The sequence below is a fragment of the Lepeophtheirus salmonis genome, chromosome 4, assembly GCF_016086655.4.
Source record: "Lepeophtheirus salmonis chromosome 4, UVic_Lsal_1.4, whole genome shotgun sequence".
Taxonomy (NCBI): domain Eukaryota; kingdom Metazoa; phylum Arthropoda; class Copepoda; order Siphonostomatoida; family Caligidae; genus Lepeophtheirus; species Lepeophtheirus salmonis.
In genome coordinates this window covers 36,523,054-36,547,603 of record NC_052134.2, presented here as the reverse complement: position 1 = coordinate 36,547,603, position 24,550 = coordinate 36,523,054, and the positions used below count along the sequence as shown (strand labels likewise).

At 28.9% G+C, this 24,550-nt stretch overlaps 1 protein-coding gene and 1 pseudogene across 4 annotated transcripts in view; one reads left to right on the top strand and one right to left on the bottom strand.

The window, feature by feature from the left end:
* LOC121115839 (uncharacterized) overlaps positions 1 to 24,550 on the top strand; it is a 124,695-nt gene that overhangs the window by 13,963 nt on the left and 86,182 nt on the right. The window lies entirely within an intron of this gene.
* On the bottom strand, positions 15,637 to 15,951 carry LOC121116599 (adenosylhomocysteinase pseudogene; annotated as a pseudogene).

Genomic DNA, 24,550 nt, shown 5'->3' with positions numbered 1-24,550 from the left:
TTTGGTAGTGAGTATTGACTACCTAATAACCACATCTGCACAGTTTTGATCGCAAGGCTCATGAAATTTTTGAAAACCTGACAAAAAACTATCAAAATTACATTTTTTTGGGTTTCTGAGGTACCTAATATTTTTGCTGAATATCTATTTTATATTAAGACACAATTATAATAAAATATAATTTTTTTATATAAAAATTACATTTCTTACTACAAAATTGAAGATATCTTCAAGAGAGTCAATATTAGTGTACTTCATTGGCTATCACCCATCCCTACATAATAATATGTTCTTCTTTCTTACTTCATATATGGAATATTTTAGACAATCTTTCTAAATTTTTATCTTCATTAGATATTTAGGAGAAAAAAACCATAACAAGACACATTCATAAATTAAAAAAATGTTTTGTATAGTTTTTTCACTTATTCCAAACATTTGTGGGCTTTGAGCTTGATGCAAATATTCCTATTTAAAAAGGTGAATTTTTTTGGCCAAAGTTGGGACACTAGTCTTACTCTATTGTAAATTGTATTTTTTCAACAAGTTGTATGTCCATTATTTTTTGTTCTGATTGATGATTGACCTCCGTTAAAAAAATGATTCATGTAAAACAACGGAAGAATATTACAAAGCCAACTTTGGTTCCGTTGTTTTCCTTCCAACATGAATGATATACCTAACCTGAAAAAGGAAATAATAAATCTATATATATTTTGTTTTTTGTTTTTGTGGTAAGAAATTCTCATTTACTCACACAATCATTTAGAAGATCAACAATGGATGATTTGAAATAAATGTGCAGTTAAGAAAAGACTTCGATCTCCTGGTTGGGGGAAGTTGTCAATCAATATATATTTATGTTGTCAGAAGGTTTTGGAATAAAATAAAATGATTTGGAAAATTTTATTAGATGTTTTTTCTAGAAATACCTCTTTGCATTCAAAATGATAGTCAATTATGAGTTTAAAGATTTGAGTAATAAAAAATGTGTACGACTGTAATATGGAAATGGTAACTGATTGTAACCAATTGTTGGTACAAATTTTCTAACTCCACCAAAATAGGGACTGACTCCAACTCCACAACTATGCACCCCTAATTTTATCTGGAGTAATTAATCAGTCTTAAAAGTTGAGTTTATTATCCCTAAACAGAGCCAACAGAGCCATATTCGATTTTGTCGAATTTTTACAAAAACACTCACATTTACTCTCTCAAGCGACTCTTACATAGCAACCTTGCTTCCAAAATGGCTGAAACTTAGTGAGTACAAGACAACAGATGCTAGATAGATTTGAAAAACTTTTATTTACGACGGCTGCCATCTTCATGTTGAGGTCAGAAACCTCTCAGACCATCCTCGTATACCCATTTCTAATAAGGGGATATGCATAAAAATGCCCAATACTCGCCACATCCAAAAAAAAAAAAAAAAAAAATGAGGGAAAGATGTTTCTCTAGCCATCAATGTTACAATGTTGTACTTAAACAACCATTTAATTAGGGGAAGTAAATCTATACTTTATTTCTTATATCCAAACATTTTAGTCACGTTGAAAAGGTATGCAATATATTTATGTACCGAAGAAATCAATAAAATACTAAGAGTGTAGTTACTTTTTCACTTTTGTCTATGTATTTGCAAGGTAACGTTCTTGATATTATAACATTTTTTATAAGGAGACATTCTAATACTACCAACATTCCAAAAATTGAATGTCATATTATTTTTGTGAAAAAGTAATTTGTCAACTAGCTTAACAATTAATATGTATCATTACGTAATATTTCTATACTGTAAATTAATTGTATATGTTCGTTCATCATGTGGAAAACCAAAATGGAAAAAGTCCATGGTATAAGACGCACCTTGAAATATTTAATAACAAGTCATCTATCCCTCATAATGGTCTAATAACTCAAAAAGAAAATTAATTATATGAGGCTGGTTTCTGTTAAAATTATTTTTTGTAGTTGATGTTGTTGTTTAAAATATCAAATGATTAAGATTCGAGCATTCACAAGCCATGCGTCGACTTAGGAGAAATCGGATCTTAAACACGTTCATTCTCATTTATAAGGGAAGGAAGTAAGTTTAAAGCCATATAGATTTGAAGAACATGTCAAGATTGCATAAATGACGTAACAGGAAACTTGGAAAGAAAATGAGGCATTCCTCGTCGAGTGGACACACTCCAAAGACATCATAATCACCTACTTTGATGATGGTGATCATCCCAACAAAAGAGAAATAGGTCTGAAATTTAAGACTTATGCAAGCACATTGGAGTTTTGCCCTTTTCGAAAGATACATAAACTTCAGTAGGACATAACTCCGCTTAGACTTAATTGATTTCAAAAATGTTTGCCTTAAAATACTAACAAGAGGAAGTGATTTAATTTAACGTTTATTAAAAATAATATTGGCAAAAAAAATACCGCTTAAACATTATTGCAAAATATTAAAATGACATCCCAGCAGGCTTCAAGTTTGATTTTGGAAATTATAATATTTGTAGGGGGAGGGGAAATAAAGATCCACTTAAGTCTGCATTGGAGAAGGGGAAAGAGTTACAATTATGTGAAAAATATACGTGGCTTATAAACGATCCCTTGTTGAACTTTAAGGAAATTGTCTGTTTATTTGAAGAATTTGTATGTATAAATTTATATTAACAATTAGATTGGTTAAATTAGTGTTACATATAAATTGTTTTTTCTTTTCTCAAATTGTTTTTTATATATCTGAATAAATTTATTAAATGTAATTTGATATGCAATTTTTTTTTTAGAAACAACAACTATGAAAGAGTTTGATTAGCTTAAGAGTAGACAATTTGTAAAAGTACACGTAAAGTCTTTTAAACTTAGTTTTGTGTTGACGGATATAAAACTTTGACATTTTTTTCTCGAAATTGAGTCTCTATTACGTTTTATTTATCACTGAATCACTGTCAATTTCTATCATCAAATTATTCTGATTAATCCTCTGCAGGCATCGCAAATTGCACTTAAAGTAGCAAAAAATCCAAATCACAATTAAAGAAAAATACTTCTTTATTTATATTTGAAAGATCTTATCAGAGGCAAATGAAGATTTAATCTATAGCTAATATGTTTAAATATTATAAACTATCTCAAAATTTGAATATAAATCTTAAAACTTACCAAAATAAGTGAATGCAATATTGGAGCGTTTTTATACCAATGTACGAGAAATAAATGGAGAATTCTCTCCTTTTTTGTTGTTAAACTTTGTTTTGTGTTGATCCTACAATAAATTCTATTCGTCATTTAACTTTTGAAACATATTAAAATAAGCATGATCAAAATTCAATATTCCATTTCTTTTCCCGCCCACAATTTACTCACCCAAATTTATTTATCTTTTTGTGAAGTTAAGAAAATAAAGTTTTTTGACCAGTTTGTTGAAAAAGAAAAAAAAGAAAAAATGAGTTATTTTAAATGTTACTTATGATGTTACATGAATGGAGAAAGTACTTTTTTTATGTATATATTTTAATATACTAGAAGGATACGCTGGTAAAGAAAAGTTCATATTATACAATATACCTACCTGGTCATATTGTGAATAGTTGGTTGGTTAGATGTATTTAAAAATAATACTTTTAATGGAAACGAGTATCATCATTTTCTCCCCTTACCCAAATGAAAATTTCACTTTGGTTTATACTGAGGTTCACCTTCTTTTATTCATCTTCTCCCTTCAAATCCCCTTTGCCTCACATAAAAGTAATAAAATAACGGATATATATTATGTTCATATATTTAGTAATTAAAACTACATACAAAACTTTTCATTTATCACACATGTGACTAGTTAATATAAGGAAAAGCTGAAGCTATTTTATTTTTTTAAATAAATCAATATACTAAGTTATGTTCCTTAAATTATGTTCGTAAACTTTTTTGATTCGTTGAATAGAAGCCGCTTTTTCTACAATTTAATTTAAAAGTTAAATTCAAAATCAGCTATCTGTAATCTCTTCACCAATAACTGTTTATGATGATGGACATATATAATTATTTAGAGTTGTGGAAAATGAAGTCACATCTACATAATAAATATCGTATTACACCACTTCTTATTAATTCAAATGATTGGTTATTTCAAATGATATTCGATGTTATCCATTTTTTCAATTTCATATTTTTCATACCTGTCTGCTATTCAGTTGACATATGAAATATATGTATAGGCTTATATACTATATCCATCTTTATTGTAGGGCTGAGTCCACTTGAGCTATTATCGAATAGATTTTTTTATTTGACTTAAATAGATGATTTTTTGACTCGATTTCAATGCTGAGTAGACTTTCAAATTCTCTAAACCCAATACAACTTTATCACACAAAAAAATCGATCTCATTTAAAATTCAGGCCGACCAATTTTATCGATGAAGTCATGTGTGAAGTATATGACTGAGTTATGGTATATTTATAAAAAAATATTTTTATATTTTCAAAGTGTTTCAGTTGTTTTTAGACTCCATGTTATATAAAACAATGAAAAAATCAAATAAAAATTATAAAAAAGAAGTTAAATTACTCTTACGAAACTGAAAAAATAGGCCACAGTTTGAAAAGGATCAAATTTTGGTCCATGTTCTTATCTTGGACTAAGTATCAACACTTATTATTATGCTGTCAACGAGCAAAAATAGACTAATCAATTGGTGCTTATTATATTTATATAACGTGACCAAGCTATATATGCCGCCACTTGGGCACCCGCTTTTGGTCAAACGCAGGTAATTTTTATTTTTTTGTAAGATATCTTTTTCAAACTTACACCAGTGGGGAAAAAATAAAATCAATTGACAAATTTGTTGTCCCAAATATTTTGAAAAGGCACGGAGCCCTTCTTGGAATCTCCATCGGGAGCGACAACCTGGAAATGCTAGAGACCAAGATGAATCCTCATATATACATGTTTGACAATGGGAGGCCTTAAATGTTGTAGCAGATCTCGGTTCCCACATCAATTCGAAAAAAAGGCTCAAATGTATCCAAGACAATCTTGATGACTTCTTCTCGCTGGACTTTGGCCTCCCAACTCGGCAAAATCATTTTTTTTTTGTATGGAGTGCAATCAAACGACTAACCAAACGAACCAATTTCCCAGAAACCAAGTGGCGAATGCCTGCTCGCGCTTTCCGCCTAATATAGAGACTATAATTGAGGCTGGATTTGAATTTTTACGTAAAAAAATCAAAATCCATCAATCTATCATAATTTGTTTTTATTTTTTTAATCTTATAACTGGTTGGAAAGAAAATTGTGTTAAAAAAATCATTTTCACGGCATAGATAGCTTGTGCATCCCCTATATATCAACATATAATTCTTAGAAGTGAATTGGAGTGAATCCTCCTATTCACTTTAGTTTTATGATAATTTTAATCTCTTTTTACCTAATCTTTAGTCACTCAAATTATATGAATTATATGAGAACTTAAAAAAATAATATTTTGACTTTTAAACCTCATTGATATACAATGTATGTGCCTATGAAATGAGACTTTTTTTTCAATTTTGAACGTTTATTGTGAAAAAATGCTTACTAATTTAATTTTCAAAGTACGCAATTTCGCTAGCTACGCATTTTCCCCATCTTTCAAGGAATTTATGGATGCCTTTCTAAAAAAAATTGTTCGTCTTTGGCTGATAGCCAGCTATAGATCCTTTTTTTGGTTTCAGCGTGAGAATCAAAGCGTAAATAATTGAGTGTGTGGCCCATCGATGAAAACAAGGAATAATCGGAAGGTGCCAGTTTTGGTGAGGAAGCTGCATGAGTTTCTCAGTGGTACAATTCCACAAGCTGGCGGGTGACTATAGAGCGATGCGGGGGTACGTTGTCATCAAGGTACCTTGTACTGCCTGGTTTCATATTTTGGGCGTTTTTGCCGTATAGCATGGTTCAAATCGGCCAATTGTTGATGGTAGCGATCAACATTAACAGTTTCACTGTTATCTTAATGTTAATTCGGCGTCTTCAAACTTTTTGTTGTACGGCCGTGCTCTTCATTTTTCACGTCAAAATCATCACTTTGGAATTTTTCAAACCACTTGGTCTTGAGATGCTTTTTTCTTCAATTGGCAATCGAAAACCAATTATGTCTGCGCATCGTAGTTTGCAGGCACAAAATTAAACATTCTTATGAGTGAAAAAAGTGCATTGTTGAACAAAACTATACAATGAATTAAATATTGTTACACATGTCGAAATAAGCATTTAGATTTTTGGACAAGTTTATAATGCCTAACTTGCAACACCTATGGACCAATAGCCGAAAGTCTTATTTTATAGACTCATACCTAGTAATACATACCATTAAATAATTCATGACTTAAGGGTCTCATCCTTATCTACGAATATTTTCGCTTTAAATAAATGTACATACATACATAAACTTGACTCATGTATAGATTGAAAAATCTAACGGTTCGTCAAATGTTTATCTAATTTGATAAATCATAACTTTCACATCCACGATGATTATGATCATCGTGAAACGATTGAAATCTAAAATGAAAATACAGACATAAACAATATACTTTCCTCCAAGCTCTTCTCCACTCGTAGTAGAAATAAGTTTGGCCCTTCTAGGGAGGTAGGCAACAAGGAAACAAAATTAACGTCCCTTTGACCTCATTACCTGACTACACAAGCCACATTATTCCTGAATTACCTGCATAATATAGTTACAGTCTATTTTTTATGTATGTCAATATGTTTGCTGATATTTTTATTTATATACAGGGTGGTCCATTCTTTATCATATTAACTTTAAAAGATTTCCTTAAGATATTGCAACAGCAGAATGGAAACCCAACCCACACTGCAAATTAATTACAGGGATGATGAAGCCACAATTTTGAGTACTTTTGAACAAAACATTTTTGCTTCCTTCATCACATGATCTTAAACCCTTGACTTTGCAATGTAAGGTATTGCAAAGGAGGAGACCAATGCAGTACTTAGGCTCAGTACCATTTCTCAGATAACAGTCACGGAGATTACGTGGGCAAAATATTAAATGAAGAAGTATCTCTACCAAGTTGTTCAGAATATAGCCATATTGAATGTGTTTGTCACATTGTGAACAACTTGGTAGAAATGCTTCGTCACTGAATATTTAATCTACGCTGTCACCTTGACTGCTTTCCGGGATTTCTTACTGTACAAAATTTAATCTATGAGTAATTTAATTTCTTTTTATTCATTTAATTTTTTGTCTATTATGTATTAAAAAAGCAAAGCTTATCGGTCTGTTTAAAAAAAAAAAAAAAAGAAGAGTGAAGTACATGTAATAAATATTGAATCTAACGTTAGAAGAGATTTAGCAACGAGCATGTATACGTAAAACAGATCCAGTGAGCACTCTATAGACTAAAGTACTCCCTCACATAATAAGGTATTACAAAATAATTTTTAGCCTCTTATTAATATTATCTTATTCTTGAGGAGACAACATCAAAGTATTGAGAATCTATGTGGGATTGTTGTCATGAAAAAATGAGAATAACATTGAGGATTTGTTAACAAGTTCTCTTCTATATTATTAAAACACCGTTTGTAGGTTAGTCGATGCCTAATTACTCCGGACAATGCCGAGTGCTACTGCTTGTATAACTTAATAAAAAATCATTAATGTAATGTATACTTTCATAGTAAAATGTGTTGATTACATCACATTTGTAGAGTAAATTGAAAAATTGTGAAACTTGTAAAAAGATTTACATATTTTATTATAAAAATATGCTTATTCATATACATATTAGTGGAAATTTGAAGTCTACAGAGTTTACAATTTTTACCTAGTTGCTTCATATTTCTAATAATATTTATATTACAAAAACAATTGATAAAAATTATCTTAGAGAATACCTGGTATATATTCATTCAATTTTGCTGGCATCAGCTGTGACTATGTTAGTAATTCTCTGTTGGAAAGCAAAGCAAGTTCTGCGTGTGTATTCTTCATTAATTCTAATCTGTCTTCATGGTCACCACACTGCAATGTCACTTTTTAAATGCCTTCATGTCTATATGCTGCCAGAATTGATAGTCAGGGGGATTTGTATCTGAAAAGTAGGCCGTCCAACTAGTTTTTCGAGTAATTGATATTTTTGGACAATAATGAATTTTGGCCTTGTGTGCAGGAAGTCCATCCTATTTTACCATTATGAAAATTTTTGCGACCCAATTAAGCAATCTGTCTTGAAGGCCTTCAGTGTAATAATTATTTTCCCCTTGTATCCCCCAAAAGGAGCCAAATGAGCGGTGTAAACATGCAATATGATTCCTCATATCCATAGTTAATGCAGGTTTTTTTGTGCCGGTGATGATCATCTCAGCATTATTTATCTCCCTAGGGCTTATAAAACGTTCCTTACGACAGTTATAAACTGGATCTACATCGAATTTTTTTCATCTAAAAAAATGATTCTTACTAATGTAGAATAACAAAATCAAGCTTTCCTATGTAAAACCTCTTTTTTTTTTTTTTTTTTTTTGTTAAACAGATTCAAAAACAATCTAATGTTGGACATGACATGATGTGAGTTTGACTTAAGATAAAATAAAGTAGAAGGTTGTTTTCCTAATTAATTATTCAAATAATGATGTTTTGGTGTTACTTCGTAGTGATGTTTCTCGTTACTTCGTTAATATGGGTATAATCAATAAATAGAGGGTTTATGAATAGATTGTATTAATTATTGATACTATTAAATAGATTGTTTTTAGAATAATTAACAGCATTTCATTTTTTGTAGACAAAAAAATAAAGTTTGAAAGCATATTAGTTCTTAATATACTCAAAGTGGGCCTTGAAACATCGGTCAAGTTTTGTTTTTCATCTTTGTCTGCTTTATGAGTTATTTTCCGTCATGATAAGTACTATTATTTAAATTTAATACCAATAACATTAGGGTTTTAATAACTTACAAGGATTGGCTTGTCAACAACGAAACAATATAAAAATACAACGCATAGAAATTCCGACTCTAATATTTAATTTGTAACTAGAGTAGTAATTGGATCTCTCTTATATACCTGGAAAAGGCCTCTCCTTCATCATTACTAATGAGTTAAAATTGCAGTTACATCGTATAAGACTATAACTTTAGTAAGGAATTTTTCAACATTTTTATAGTTTTGATCTATAGCTAATGTTTCGTTTAACCTTTATTGAATGACTTAGTAATTAAAAATCAAATAAAAATATTAAATTCACACCCATGATTACTACTAATATTATAGATTTTTTTTTTCATAATAAAAAAAAACATAATCTCGTTTATATAATAATTTGCAAAAAATTAGGAGGGCTGGAGGGAGGGACTTGACAAAGAATGGATAGCCCAACATAAGATAGAGATTACATTATTTTTAATATAAATTTTTTTGAGGAATGAATTAATATTGACTACTCAATTTTTATCTTTTTTTATATTTTTTTGCACAGATTAAATTTACAATTATATGTTGTTCCTACCATATAATTTCAGACTTTATACTTTGACTAAGAATACAAATTATTTTCATTCTACAAAAAAATCTTAAAGAAAAATATAAAAGTAGTTTTATTTTTAATAATTTAGCTATTTTTTGGGAGGGGGGGGGAGAATATCAACCAATTTTAGCTGATTATTGAAAGGAGAGCTGGACTCAATGGATATCGGATTAGTTGACACTATTAGTTAACTATGTGATGAGAATTTCGTGCCAAAAGTAGAATATTATTTTGAACTTTGTAACAACAGTTAAATATTGTGCCAATTAATTCTGGGATTCCCTTACGCTACAAATCGTTCCTTGTTATATTTATAATGCACCAGATTTAGTTTTTTTGGCAAGAAACTAGGATAAATATACCATTTCCCTTTTCGTTTTTCAAGACTTGTATACATTTAATCATGATTACATTTGACGAAGGTTAATTACAGAGTAGTTTTCGGGTTCATCGTAATATTATATTTTTATTAATATACGTAAAAAATACATATAAAACTTAAATCTCCTTAATATGTACCTCTTAAACGGTAAGGATTGCCTTTTTCTCATTTTTATTCCATTAAAGTCATGGTGAAAAGTGTAATAATAATTTCATTTCTGGAAGGTCGAAATAGGACTTAATTTCTTATCGTGATTGTGAGGTGGGAATTATGGTCTATACAAATGTAGTAATGCCCTTCTAAGCATTACAGATAAGTGTAAATCGCAAGTGAATTTGAAAAAATAAAATAAAAGTGATGTAAACAGATTGTGCAATATTTATTAAATATGTTTCTTTTTCTTATGTACAAGATTCCACATTTCCATAACTATACATCAATCACTTCATAGTTTGATTACTAGAAAATATTATACTATAAAAAGTATATCTAATTAATTCACCATGAAACCATATGTGAGTGTTTATGAACATAGTTCCGTAAATATTAGTATTAAGATACGGTCCAAGATAAAAAAAAATCCCCAGTTCGATCTTAAATAATTTTTTTAGACCCATCTGTACTCGATTTTTATAAAAAAAAGTATTAAATAAATAATTCCTTTTTTGAAAACCAATCTACATAGAATTTTGGTCCATAGCAAACGTAAACTAGATTATTTAACAACATTATTTGTCTAATTTGATACATCAAGAATTTAAAGGATTATTATAAAAGAGTTTTTTTTACAGATATATCTTAAATAAAAAAATGTATTTTGACATGAAGTTGAATATTTCCCTAAAAATAAATATAACATCAAAAACTGATAACTTTTATGCTCGTCATGAAATTTAAGGACAGATCCAACTATTTACATGCACATGTTTCTAATCTGAATAAAATGTGTCCTTAGATTTATAGAGATGATCATTGGTGGATTATAAAATTTTTGATGCTATCAAATATATTTAAATTAACCTACCTTACTATCTAACATTTGGTAGAAAAGGATTAATTTTTTTTTCTAGACAAATCTAAATTGATATTAATTGAAATTATTTTTCTTAAAAAAAAGTCACACATTAGACAATTTTGTTCCTTTCTTAAAAATAGTGTGATTTTGTTAAATTTGTTTTTTAATCAAAACCGTCATATATTTTTGTTAAACTAATTAAAATCAATTTTTACTACAAATACCGTATTAGTTTGGTCTTACAAAAGTTATAAAGATATTGGACCGGTCTAAGATTTGTGTGACCAAAATCTAAGGCCAGCAAATTTATAAGTTGTATTACAAAAAGTTTCTTTATTGAGTCTATCAACTTTCATACAAATAATTAAGAAAACTAATGTATTTAGATTATTCCTCCTATAAAAAAAAAAAGCAAAAAGCAAAAAGTCAAATATTATTTTGTTAACAAAATATATCTGATGATAATAATATTTATGTTTGTTGCTATTTTTATACTTCATAACAAAAATAAATTTAAAATACTAAAGTGAGTACATTTTAATACCAAGGGAATATTTATTTATGTTCCTTAACTTAAATAAGTTTTTTCACCCATAGTTATTGATAGTTTAAATTATAATCAGAGAGAATGGGTTCAAATATACAAAGCTATATTTTGTAGTTTAATTATTTATTTTGCAAAGTTTAGATGATTAACTTTTCTATATAATAGATATTTAAATTAAATGTAGGGGTTATTCTTTAAAGATCGAATTTTTCGTTATAAGTATTTTAATACTTAATTTTCAAGTAGTTTTTTTTATTTTTGTTAATAAATATTTTTATTAGTAGAAATGTAATTTTGTTAGGAAAATATTTTATCTGCATATGTAAGGTTCTATCATGTACCACCTATGTATGACACATAATCGTGTCTAAACAAGAAGACCAAAAGAGAAAGTATTACCTATGTATGCATAGTATGTATATATGAAAATTCACTCAAATACTATGAGCAGTAATATGATATTGTTTTTATGATGACATTGTATAGATAATACAGTTGGAAAATCCGTCTCAATATTTGTTTCAATCATATTAGGCATATCCAAGTATTTCCAGGTATTTGGTTACTATACAGATAAAATGTAAATATCTATTAAAGATAATTATGCATCCTGGTGTCCTCTTCAAGGATGCTCTTTAATCAATACACGTTCATAAGATTGCGTTCTACATGTTCTTAATGAAGTTCCATATAAGAGAAAATTAATTATTTTCTTACGGAGAACTTCTAACCTATTGGATATAAAATCAATTCGTAAATATGATAAAAATTTGCCCTTAAAGTCACAAATGTATTTGATAAGTTTGAAATAAAATTTTAAGTACATTCAAAAAGTATTTGTAATTAATTATTTTACTTACATATTTGAATGGTTCGTTTATATTATTATGTACATATGTATATTATTTTATTAGATCAGGTGTTAAGTTGATAGAGTGACACATAGATGGCACCACTATATTTAAATCATATGATTTTTAGTCAGTATTAAACTTCACACGATACTTGTTCCAGTTTATGTGCTGCCGGACAATTGGATTATGAGATAAAACATTATGTTTAAAGTAACTTTTGTTATTTTGAAAAAAAAAAATTTAAAAAAATTTGGTTTTTTAATGAAGCATTGCTTTCTTGCTGAAAAAAAATACTGTTAAAAATATGGTTTGGCTGGATAAACATTATTCGGACTCTGCAATACCGAAATATATAGTTGAGAAATGGTTCGCTAAAAAACCGATGTGAAATAAGCGTAAAAGATGATGCTCGAAGTGAACGTGCAAAAGAGGTAGTTAACGAAGAAAACATCAAAAAGTCCATACAAAAATAAATAAACTTGGATCGTGAAGGGATAGGCATAGTTTAGTTTCTACAGATATCAAAGGGACGTGTTGTATATATTGTGCATGAATATTTGTATATGCAAAGTCAGTGTGCAATGTGGGTGCTGCACGATCTCACAATCGATCAAGAACAACAACGTGTTGGTAATTCGAAGCTATTACTAGCTAAATTCAACTGTGACGAATACGAATTTTTGAGACATTATGTGACCATATATGAAACGTGGTTTCATCACTTCACTCCAATGTCCAATTGACAGTCAACCGAATTGACTACATGCGACGAACACAGACCAAAGCGTGGAAAGCCAGATGGTCGGGTTATGATATCATTATTCGGGTATGTGCATGATATAATATTTATTGATTATATCAAAAAGGGTCAGAACAAAAATTGTAATTATGTCATATCATTACTGGAGCTTTTAAAGCATGAAAACAAGTAACAAATGACTACACACGATTACAAAATTGCATGGAGTAGCTAAAAATGTATTCCTTATCAACCATAAGCTCCAAATCTGCCCCCCCCCCATGTTTGTTGAAAGTTAGGAAGAGGTAATTGCCGAAAGAAAGAGATATTTTGAGACTTAAAAAAATTATACTAAAAAAATGGCATCGTATAATTGTAATGACCCCTTTAATCGTTGTATCACCCTCAAAGGTAATGAAATGGAATAAATAAATCAAATTTTGCCAAATAAGAGTGTTTACTAAGTTATCCCAAGTTTAATAAAATACAAGGTTATACCATAACGTCTGTACAAATAATGTTTGACTTCCACCACGCTTTTAATATTGACGTCATAGTAGATGAGTGGTTGCGTGTTTTGTCAAAATCTGTTTTTCTTGCCCAGCAGTCGGTATGATACGTTAAATTGAAAGTTCTAGCAATGGCGACGTCATAAACTATGAGTGATTGTATGTTTTGTCAAAATCTGCCTGTCTTGCCCAGCAGTCGGTACAATACATCACATTGAAAATTCTAGCAAGCCCCATTACATGATGGGCTAACCTTGTATTTCTATTGACCTTGAGTTAGTCAAGTTAATTTTCAGTTGACTTCCTATTTATATAAACAGTTTTCATGCGACGTTAACATTATTGATGTCACCCACCTTACTGGGATTAAAAATTAAATGAAATATTGATAGAAACAATTTTTAATTGAGATTAAGGAAAATGGTGAACTACTCCCGTGTATTTGCATGTCAAAATTATGTCATTATACATCGGATAGTGTATGTCATCACATGGCTGACTATAAATGACTCAACACTAATAGGATGATAATTACAACTCCTAAAAAAATTATTGGGGACCTGCATGTTTAAAATATTTTATTACATCATTACCCCTTCTTATTTATAATGTTTTGTCAATCTATGAACTCTTATATTTGCAAGAATCATATATTTTTCTCCAATTAGCCTACCTATCTCATCCCTGATCGATTTAAAACAAAAATCTATTTTACAAATATAACCATTTGTAGGGATCTTTTATAATTCAATTATCACTGTTTTTCTTTGTCATCAACTTGTATTCAATATAGTTGTAGAGTCTTTTTTTATAATTTTGAATGCCAATAGATGACATTTCTTCATGACTTTTAAATTATATTTGTCAAATTTATTGTATAAATATATCAGTTATAGGCCTTCTTTATGGCGTTGCTTCGGTTTATGATGTACCACCCTCTGTGACGTCAGTGAAAACGTTCTATCGAAAGACTAAAAACTTTAATCTAGGACATCTACAATGTACATGGGTACACATAAAAATAACTCAACTTTCGAATAAAGAGTTTTCCTTTTTTGATGTTCATCGTTATACTATTAGATTTAGGTCCTCAAGGAGGGAAAACGAGAATATGAATTTTTTTATTATCAAACATGGACCCTACTTTCTCCAAGTAGAGGAAGAAACAATCAGAAAATAAAACAGGAATTTTTCCTTTATAATAATATTTTAAATGCAAAAGAAGAAAAAGAAGGAAAGAGAATCCCTTCGCGCGTCACAGAGTATTTTTCTCGTTCTTCTTCTTCCACGTTTTACCTGTATCTTAAATACATTATTTGTAATAACCATGCCCAGAATATATAGTCTTAGATACAATCTGTGTATATAACCTATCAATGTGTAACCTTAATTAATAAATGTCACATTTTGATATGTACCTATGTCCCGCTTCTCAATACGTAAATCGTTGTGAGAAATCGAATGTCTTTTAAAATGAAATTTAAAAGATTATAAATAATCATTTAAATATATTCGAGTATAAGGGATGAGAGTAGATTATACCCGATTAACGATCGGATTGCATCGCTCAAAAAGTAAAATCCTTTTACCAATTAAAGCGTCCAGTCTGATTCTATGTATTTATCTTTTTATCGGACTTAAAGGACTGATTCAATCCTGACTTTTTGAAGAGAAAACTTGTGTTTTGACAAATATCATTATTTTGAATCTTGTTTTTGATGTTTTCATTGAGTGTGGGGTACTACATTTCCAATTTTAGTAGCTTGAATCTCGCTAAATTATCCAAGAATAGTCTTTTGCAAAAAATAATTATCATATTCAAAAGTTTTTTAAGAAGTAGCAAGTCACAACGAAAGATAACATTCAAATTTACTTCTACTGCCTGTTATGGTGTCCTCCAGCCTTGAAACTCTTCACACTTTTTACATTTATTTCTTTTTTCTGATTTTATTTCGTTCAGGGGCTCATTTGTCCAAATTTAGTTGACTATAGAAAAACTTTATCACAGATGATAAACTATAATTACAGATATTTTTTTATTTATTAAAAATATCTGTAGTGGTCTGGTTTGTTGTGTCCGTCACAATTGATACGCAAGTTAGGTACTTGATCCTTTGACAATGTGTTCAATTTAATTTCCAAATCCTCTAAATGGTTTCGTGTGAATTCTTCATCTAGCTTCTTTTCAAAAATGTGAACACCTACATAGTATTTACCAGAGTTCATCCAAAGATTAATTTGAGGCATAATTTGATTTGAGAAGGAGCAGACCATAACGAAAGAAGGGTGTCCCATGGTGTAGCTCAAGTTGACGAGACGGCCTTCAGCAAATTGGGTGATGTGGTTACCATTTTTCATTGTGTATCTGTCTACTTGAGGTTGAATGTTTACTTTTTTTGCACAGTTAGTTTGTAACGACTTAATATAGATCTCATAATCAAAATGTCCAATGTTACAAACGACAGATAGACATCACCATTTTTTCTTCTCTTTTCTAAATTTACCGTTTTGAATTAATGGAGATTATGACAGTGTTATTGATGTAATAATTCATGATAATCTCAATACTTACAGTCTGAAAAATATTCTCGTAACCACGTAGTCGTTGTTTTACTTCTTGGTTTTAGCTTTGGTATAGGTCTAAACTATGTCTAGAGGAATAAAAAAGAAGTAAATTAATAAGGGCAGTATGAACGCCATTTCAATATTTTCTCCGTTAATTGTTTCATTTTTGGCTCGTATTGTACTCACAAATAAAATCCCAATCTTTAAGCCTGGTCTACATAAAGTTGTGAATACTGTCACTAAATTCGACAATATAGTCAATGAGAGTACGCCATTGTTAAATATCCAAATAAAGTTATTCTTTTTAGATAATATGTATTCTGGGTATTTGGTTTTAAGTAGTGCTATATTTATAATCTGGTAATTTGTCAAACCGTTTCTTCAGTTTCTTCGCTGCTCTATATTTTTTTATGGAAATAATATTTATGATAATACCACCTCTACTAATTATAATCATGCATATTATTAGAAAACAATTTTTGTAGTCATTGTTTTTTTTTTTGGCTTGCTATAACAATAAGAAATAATTGTGGTATTTCAACAATAAATAAAAAATTTACAAAATATTATTTGAATTAAAAATATATACATATTATCTTATTATTGTTGTATTACGAAGCTAAAGTTTTTTATCTCTATTCTCTAGGGTCCCATAAAACTGTCATTGTGCAAATCCCGGATTTTTTTTTTTTTTTCAGAAATCCGTTAATGAATTATAAATACTGTTAATTTCTAATATTTCTCTTAATATTTTTAGAAGACATAATTCACTTTAAGCTAGTTCTACACATATATTATTATTTAAATATCATGTTCTTGATTATTATCATATTTTTTAGAACTCGTAGATCCATTGTTGTTAATTTTGTAGCTTAATCCGACCGGGAGCGATATGGTTAAGTGTACAACGCGCTTGTGAATTATCATTCTCTTCAGCTAGATGTACGTAGGTTCGATTCACGGTCACTCTTAGTAAAATAAATATACAGCATTGTATATGGAATTCAAAGACAATTCCTAGAGTATTTGTAATACTACAATATTCATTTGTACTTAATCAATCCAATTTCATTTAATCAATTAAAGGAATATAATATAAAATAATACACAACTTCCTAAAAATATAAAAATTGATTAGTACATTTTTCGAGAATTATACTTACTGAAAGGAAACTTTTACTATATAATAGTTAAATACAGAATATTTTGTTGGTGTGCACCCAAATAAATCCCAAGAAAACGTAATTCCTTGATCGGTAGAAAGAAGGCCTAAAAGGGAGCCTACTTATATAATAATATGAAACCATGGTTAGAAAATAATTGTCCATATACATATCTCTAACAACGAGTAATAATTAGCTTTGATTATAACTATATTCTACGTTGTAGCTACTTATTAACTCTCTATATATCTACATAGCATATATGTATAGATAGGAATATGTTATTTATATTAAGTTTCCAAAGGAAAGGGTAGATTATGACGTCAAAGACTTTTGTTTCCCCCTCTTTCTTTTCAAATTTGTGTTGTGATGTTGTATATAGAATAAACCATTGTTATAATTAATATTACAACGAACAACATGGAGGGTTTGTTTGTTTAAAATGTTACAGTACATTGTTAGAAGGATTTGTATTTCTTTTTCAGTATAAAAAAATAATTTTGTCCATACCATTTCACATAATATATATATTAGATTTTCTGGTTATCGGTTGAATATTTTCCCACCTTCTCAATCAAATGATGGGCACAATGAAAAAACTGACTTTGACAAAGATTGAGGCATCTCTGGCTATTTTTGGCGTGTTACAGAGTTTAATTATAAGTTTGGAAATTTAGCCATATTTAGAGTGATAGTTGTGGATAAAAAAGGAAGTACATTACCTTTGACAAAACCGGGAGATTGCAAATCATTGAAAGCATCTAAATCCCAATCAATGATTAAAAAAAATAATGTGAACAGTATTTTTTAATGATAAACCAATTACTTAATAATATAAAAAATACAGTTTTTGAGTCACAGCATCATTATAAGGACTAGTAAAAAGAAATCCATTATAAATATATTATTTTTTATTGATTTCTTTTTTGTTAAATTATTTAATTTTTTCCCCATTCATTTGATCTCCTTGCGAATCAAAATATTGTTTTCATGTTTGTCGGACTCGATGATTTCCTCACATTTTTTTGACGATTGACATTCTAGAGCCTATGGTATCTCTAAAATAAAAAATTTCTAAACCAAAATTGAGCATGATTCGTTGATACATTATTAAGAGCATAAACATTATTCATATTTTCATCCGCCTGGTTAGTGTTGTTAGTTTTATCGAAGAAAAACTGTCAAATGTGGCGCATTTTCTTTTTGTTGGTGTCCATCTTCGATGGGTGCCAAGCAATACTGGGTTAAAGAATCACAAAGCTGTCTGATCTTTCTAATGTCATCTATAGAAAAATATATTTTTACTACACTTATTATATGTTTTAATTTCCTCATTACCAATACATTAATATTATTTCCGGCCTTTTTAAATCTAAGAAAAGTGGTTGCCATATGGTGTTATCAATATGATTCGGGGTCATTCGCAAAGAGCAAAAACTGTAAAATATGCCATATTTTCTCTTTAATTGTGTCCATCTTTGACGCATTCTCAAACAAAACTGTGTGCTACAATCTCAAAACTGGCTCAATATTTAATTAAGTAGGAAATCATCTAGTGTCACAATTCGTTTTTTAATTGTTCCTACCTGAAAAAAGTTTTTGTTCAGGGAAAAACGAATTAACCTAAAAACAGGATATTATTTATACATACTTATGTAAATGATATTATGTAAGGCCAAATATAATTATTTAATTTCATGGGCCCTTTGGATTGAGTTCAATGTTTCTAGGATGCATTATTATATGTATATCTATGCCAATAAATATTTTGCAATCTATATTTACACAATTGATTAGTTTTCCACTAATTATAAGAAAACAAAAAATACTTCGAAAAATATTTTAGGTTAATCAAGGGCCAATACACAGTGAAAAGTTTTAATACTTATTTGCATTGTAGGGAAATAGAAACTTTTTATCTCTCTTACATAATTGGCCTGTACCTATATGTTTAAAGACTAAACTCATTTTTTTCGGTCAAATGGAATTAACCTCCATAAATTGCAGCTAAAAATAATCTAAAAATGTGTAATTCCGATCATAAAATACAATTTTAATATATATATACGCAATATGAATAGAAACAAAAAAATCAAGTCTCTGGGGATACACAGTATAACGTTCAAATGCCTCTGTTATATTACTCATAAATACATAATAACCTTGTAACTTTAATGGATCTAATTAAAAAGATAGTATCGATTAATAATTAGAAATTAGAATGATCAATGTTTTAATAAAATACTGCATTTTAAGACGAATAAATTAAAACAAAATAAATAAACACGAATACAATAACACAAATGGTACAGAACATATACATAACTAATCAACATTCTTAGCTGGATTCGCCATGTGGACACAAAACTTTTGAATCCGAATCAAAGAAATACAACTTTTCTGTAAAAACGTTGCCGTGAGGATGTGTCTAATTCCCACCTAGTTGAGGTTATTAAACTAACTGAATCATTGAGTTTAGATTTCATCAGTTTAAAAGTAACTTGCTTTTTCTGCTGCCTTTATTAGAGCTCAAACTCGATTTCATAGTTATAACTCGAATCCCACCCAAATAAGTAGGTAATAACATTGAACTAAGAAATAAATTTCTAATATTTTTTTCAAATAATGTGTTAAGTATTAATTAAATGGATGTGCTCGGTACTCGACGAGGAAAGGAGTGTGTGCAAAAATGGGATTTTTTGTCTGAAAACCATTGTCCTAATCATTGTCATAAAAATCATTCAAATTTGCATCGAATGAGATAGAAGAATGTGCGATTCATATTGAAATATTGAGTCTATATAAGTCCCTCATACCATTATTGGCAGATTTAGGTATCTTTGCTGAGGCCTTAGAATAATTATTGTTTACTCAATCCATGCCATCTTTATATATTCAGACTCCTTTGCAAGGAGGAAGTGGATTTTATCTGCAAAAACTAAATTGGGTGGAAAAATATAATTGTTGGATTACTAACTATAACATCGTACGGAACGAAATTTACCGTAGAACCGGAGATGTCTGTAGACTGTATTAAGTTCTATAGACCATGTAAAGATTGTGGCAAGCTATTTAATTTCACTCTACATGCCTTTGTGAAATGTCATGTGGTTAACCTGCTAAAAAGATTTGTGAGGCTTGATATAGAGGACATCGAAGGTAAAAGATTTTATAAACTCTTCTAGGGAATACTTTTATTTTTGCTTGGTATGATTGGTTCCTCATTGACAATAAACACAATTAATTACGCAATTTTGAACTCACAGGCTTTCATTGCCAAAATATAAACTTAATATGAACCTCTTCAATCTTCAGAATCGAAGGCCTTGCTGCTGATGGTTGTGGCAAGTATACTGCTTTGGACTTAAAAATACTCTTTCCACTGAGTAATTCATGGACAATTTTTTCTTCTTTTTCAAGTAATTTTACGAAGATTATCCAAATAATTTAAAAGAAAAACTTTAGTGCATAAAAATATATTATATTATTTATTTTTTATTCGACTCATTTATTAAACCTTCTTTAATGAGATATTTTAATAGATTTGCTTATTTTAGATTCTAATAATATTTTGTAATATTTGCTTACTGTTCTACACCAAAATTAAAATTTTAAATTATAAAGTTTATTTATGAATATATTTTAAGCATATTTTGATTAAATGTGAACAGAAATATATAAAACTGTATCAGAGTTCAAACGAATAGAGTATTTATGAGGTATATTATCCATACTAATGCTATGTAAATATACATATATTAAGTATCATACCTTCGCCTACATGGAAAGGCAAAATCAATCAATGCCATATTCAGTCAACAAAAAAAAAAGAAAATATGGGTTACAATGTATACAAAAATATATATTATATCAATAATTGTAGTCAATATAGTTTCATTAGAGTTCATCTACCTTTATATCAATCTTGCCAAACGACAATGATGATCCTCCAAAAATGCAAAGGAGTCTCGAAAAGTCAACATGGGATTACTCTTTTGCTCATGTAAAATGTCACCTTGAATACAAAGTATAATATATTTACGTCAAAATTTGCTATTTGATAAATAAATTATATAATAATTTATGGATAGAGGGTTGACATGTTTAAGATAACTAGTTTTGCGGTGACGTGAATCGTTTTTAGAACTTTTTAAGTGACAAATTAAAGAACAACGATTCTAATTAATTGAAATTAGAATTTCCATTTACAATAACTACAATAACCAACAAATACTCCTGGCTATAATTTATAAATGTTATCTTTGTTGAGGCTGTCTCATTGCATAGAATTCAACAGTTCGTTCCGTACATATTTTGCTCTGTCATCGAATATGTTGCTTTCTTTATCTTCTGAGTAGTGTTATAGTTAACGATGTTCTTGCTCAATTTGAAGATCTTTAAGGCTTGTACAATGGTAAGTTGGCAATTTTCTGCGTGTCTACAACAAAAAAATAAATAAAAAAAAAATATATATATGTATATATATCACAGTTGACACTGATACTGTATTATTTTATTTTTTTGGTAGCATTTCATTTTTCTGCTTCTGTTCAAATAAGTAGTCTGAAGATTATTGCTTAAACTCGATTTAGTTTCAAATGATTCTCAACAATTATTGAATAATAATTCTATAGTTGGGACTAATTGGTTGTATATCAAAGGATTTTGGGTCATATCTCTGTGATTTTTAACGTAGTAAAATACAATGAAACTACGAAATATATGTATGTATGGTGTTAATAAGTTTGGATTGTGCATTGTACTTACAAACAGAACGTAGAAGCTACAATTTCTGGGATGTCTTTTATAATGGCAATGACTGATTTTCATCAGAAAAGGAGAAATAATGACATAAATATGCATATTACACATCTAACGGAATAATTATTTCATATATACTTCTATTACAAAGTCTGTTAGTGCCTCATCTCAATTTTTGATTTCCAACTAATACACAATATATGTAATGGGATATGTCATAAATATTGTTGCTCAGTATACAGTATATATCGATACCGGTAATTCAAATGTTGGTATCGTCCCAACACTACTGTACATGTAAGGATATATAGATCCATATTATATCCTAATAATTGTGTATTGTAAGACAAAGTACGTCAAAAGTACATAAGTGCTCTCTCCTAAAAAATTACTTACATATATTTTATATTTTCCTTTTCCTTTGCCACTTGAGAAAATTAAATTAAAAATAAACATTTTTATAGCTATGAGATGAGGATGAATAAGAAAGATTTGGTTACTTCATTAATAAAATAAAAGGAAAATGCTCAGCGACGATGCTTCTATTATTTTATCTCCCAACCTTTCTTTCAAAAGGGGAGATAAATTAAGATCCAAAATCAATTACGCATGAGCAAACTAAAAAAAAACATTAATGTCCTCAAGTGGGGCAGATGTCTTAAGTTGTTATATTTTTTGACAACCTAGGCCAAAACCAGTTCGGCTAAAATGTGGACAGGGTCCTTTGTATTTTTGAAATGACCGTTATTTTAACCCTCTGTTAGTTAACTGGAATATTATTCACCTCGAAATTTATAAAAATAATTCTTATAGCCAATACGTTTCCGTATGCTCCTAAAAAATTAATTTCGATTATATGACATTCTTTATTTATCTCGATAATGCTATTTTTAAGATTTATTCGTATATTAAACCATTTTATTTGAGGTTTGTTGAATAAAAATAACTGTTTTGCTTTAAAGTCAGGCCATTGTTTTTCCTTTTGATTTCTTGGGTCCTTCTTATTTTTGTTGTCAGGACTGAAGCGTATAACGGTAGCTACAAAATTATACCTTTGAAGTTATTTTTTGATATAATACACACAACCTCAAGAAAAACTGATTTGTACAAATTTGATCTCCAAAATTTGCATTACGTAATGAATTTTTTATAAACATTTTTATCAATAATAAAAATTGAACATTTTTTTCGCTAATTATAACAAATTATAACTCCAAACTCAGGTTATTATGATTATATTTAATAAACATATATTTTTTTCTTAATGTCTTCTATTCATACAAGTTTCTTAGCATTTAAATACATATATTTTTCGAGTACCAAATAGATGTGATAGTTAAAAAATGATACAAAGTTAAAAATATGTAATTATTATAATCGTTTAACTGGTTATTATGTAATTACGAGGGTTGTCTGAAAAGTCTGTGTAAAGTAAATAGACCGATCTGGCCGTTAGTTGGTGTGTGTTCTTCAAAGAGTTGCTACTAACTAAACATAACCTCGATATGCGCCAGTAGTGCCATCCCTCGACTTTGCACGGACTTTTCAAACGACCATCATAGATAACTTCTTTTTTTTTCTAAGCTGCATTTTAGAAATGATATGGTTTAATAAAAAGATCATTCCTTATTATTAATTTTCTAAATATTCATCGTTGAGTTAGCCAGTTCTTCCCAATTGTAGGACTATTCTTTAATAAAAGTAATAAAATGTTCGCAGCATACCGACTTAACTGTTTCGAAGTATTTTTACAAGTCAACATTTCAAGACATTAATAAGCATGCTCCTTAGATAATTTTTTTTTGGGGGTTAGTGGGAAAACGTCTTTTATTACTTTTTTTAGAAGTAAATATTATATACAATTATATTAATGAAATTGTATTGTATAGAATGATTATAGAGAGAGAAGAATATATAATCACAATGTCCAGAAAGAATGGTACAAAAAAGGTAAAGATTTTCTCAAAAAAAAAAAAAAAAAAAAAAAAATGAATTGTCATTCCAAAATGAAATTGCAACTTTTTCCATAATCATAATTTATGGTGTAAAAGTATCCATACACAATAGAGATAAGAAAAAAGAATGGAAAAAAAGAAAAACCAAGGAAATTTCACTATTTGAAAAAAAAAATTGTCAAAATAGGAATGAACAGAATAGAAAATTGATTCAGAAATATGTTATAAAAATATAAATCTTAAAGCTTTTAACCAAATAAAACACTTAAGTATATATTTAGTGAATAAATTGATATTTTTATATGCGTAATATAAAGATAATCTATATATTAACTATATCAAGAATTTTCTTTTTTGGGATATCTTAGGCTTTTAGAAAAACTTTGTCAGAATGTATTTTAATGATTTTTTTTTAGAAGAGACGAAATTGACAAAAAATGAAAATGTTTCACAACAATGAATGTAAACAATGTTAAAATTACAAAAAAGAAAAATTATTTAGAAAGAACCTTG